This window comes from Brassica oleracea, chromosome C5 (genome assembly GCF_000695525.1).
Source record: "Brassica oleracea var. oleracea cultivar TO1000 chromosome C5, BOL, whole genome shotgun sequence".
In the NCBI taxonomy this organism is placed as follows: domain Eukaryota; kingdom Viridiplantae; phylum Streptophyta; class Magnoliopsida; order Brassicales; family Brassicaceae; genus Brassica; species Brassica oleracea.
In genome coordinates, this window is record NC_027752.1 from 39,764,497 (window position 1) to 39,765,161 (window position 665).

The following is a 665-nucleotide window of genomic DNA, read 5'->3' on the forward strand; positions in this document are numbered from 1 at the left end:
AGAGTATGGTCCAATTCTGACTTCTTAAAGCCTCGGCCATTCAGAGTTGTGCTCAACTTGTTATACCAAGCTCTTGGTGATTGCTTCAACCCATAAATGGCTTTCTTTAGCCTTAGTACATTCCCTTTCTTCACTAGATGTTCCAAACCTGGTGGAGGATACATATAGACTTCATCCTCAAGTTCTCCTTGTAGAAATGCATTCCTTACATCCATTTGCCACAATCCCCATCCAAGGTTCACAGCCAAGCTTAACACAATCCTAATGGTGTGTAGCTTAGCTACTGGTGCAAATGTCTCAATGTAATCCTCTCCATATGTCTGAGTAAACCCTCTTGCTACTAGTCTAGTCTTCTTCCTCTCAATCGACCCATCAGCCTTATATTTGATTGTAAAGATCCATCTACTAGACACAGCTTTCTTCCCTTTTGGTAGTTCACTCTCATACCATGTATCATTCTTGATCATTGCTCCTGCCTCAGCTCCTACTGATTCCTTCCACTCCTTATCCTCCATTGCCTCTTCATAGCTTCTTGGAATGTGATTCTCATCCAAGTTTACCATGAATGCGCAATGTGCTTCTGGATATTGAGCGAAAGAACACACGGCCTGAGTAGGATGCTCCACAGCTTGGGCATTGTAGTACACTCTCGTGTTTACCCAACT